Here is a 1,431-nt window from a genome sequence, read left to right as displayed (position 1 = left end):
CAAAATGCGAACACTCTACATGCATTAATCATTTAGTGGAGTAGGTATAAATGATAACACGTAACGCGATCTCTAGAATGTTACAATTTAAATTCATACATATCGGCTATCACAGAGATATCAATGTTATTACATTTGTATATAATATATAGATCGCGTTACAAAATTATTTTGTATTCATTTTTTTGTTTTTTCACCTGTTACCCATATTTAGTAGTCGAATTCAATACACTGAAATGGCTCTAATCATTTTAAACAAATGTGTATACTCATGGCACAAAAGCACTATAGAATAGGGCAAATGTGTTTTTGCTAAAATATTATAATATTAAATATTTGATTAATTGTGTATTTGTGTCACATACCAACAATTATGTGCTTAAAAAATTACGGGTGCTTCTGACTAATATTTTCAAATTGCCATGGCGCTGTAATAACTCAAAAAATGACGCTCCTGCCTATATTAATTTTAAAATCTGATATTTACTTAAAGTATGATTCTCTACACTTGTAAGTTCTGAAGAACAATACCAGATGAATGAAATGCAATTACCTAACTATACCTTCTTCCAGATGTGCGGAAGTCTATCGATGTCGTCTATTAAAGAATTTGATCAAATACACTGTACAATATAAATGTGCAGGTATATGTATATAATGTAATATAATGCAGTCAATATCAATATATTTTATATTAAATGTCTTACCTGACTCGCAGCTGTCTCTGGGTTATGCTGCCGAGGTATTAGGTGGCACAAATTAATAACTGACAATACTCGAATAAAAATAGGAGTTCAGTCGTAGGATTCGGTACACAGAGGAAGTTACTCTGTTTGGTGGAGCTCATGCACAGACGAAGGGACCCGGTTATGCCGAACAGAGAGCGATAGGTGGCTTCATCAAAAGGTGATTTTGAACATCCGATTTCTCTTTGGCGATAAGGACCTTTTTACGATACCTTTTCGCCGGTTGCATATAAGAAAGTACTAAGCTCTAACGTTGCAAACATAGGTACATGCCGATTTCTTAATCCTTGTCGTATAATATAATAATTAGACTATTTTGTCTGTGTCAATGAATTATTACTGTCTGAAGGTATCCGATTTCTACTTGTGACAGTCTGGCCGTTATTTATTTATTTGTTACTCTTTAAAGGACTGCAATAATGGTTTGTGAGCAAATCATTACAGCGCATAAACTGTAATTCTTTTTAAAAATATTTTATTTTGGTCAAAAATAGCTGTTCAAAAATTCTAAAAAATAATAATACATTCGAACTTGTAAAACTCTTTTTATTACTAAAATTTTAAAAATCATAAAAATACTGATTTATGTCTAATGAAAATCACTGTACATATATAATTTCGACTACAAATGTACCAGCTAGATTAAATTTCTTACAAGAAAAGTTGGTGAACTTGAAAACTTGAA

This window comes from Myzus persicae, unplaced genomic scaffold (genome assembly GCF_001856785.1).
Source record: "Myzus persicae strain clone G006 unplaced genomic scaffold, MPER_G0061.0, whole genome shotgun sequence".
In the NCBI taxonomy this organism is placed as follows: domain Eukaryota; kingdom Metazoa; phylum Arthropoda; class Insecta; order Hemiptera; family Aphididae; genus Myzus; species Myzus persicae.
Note: the sequence above shows the minus strand (reverse complement) of the source record.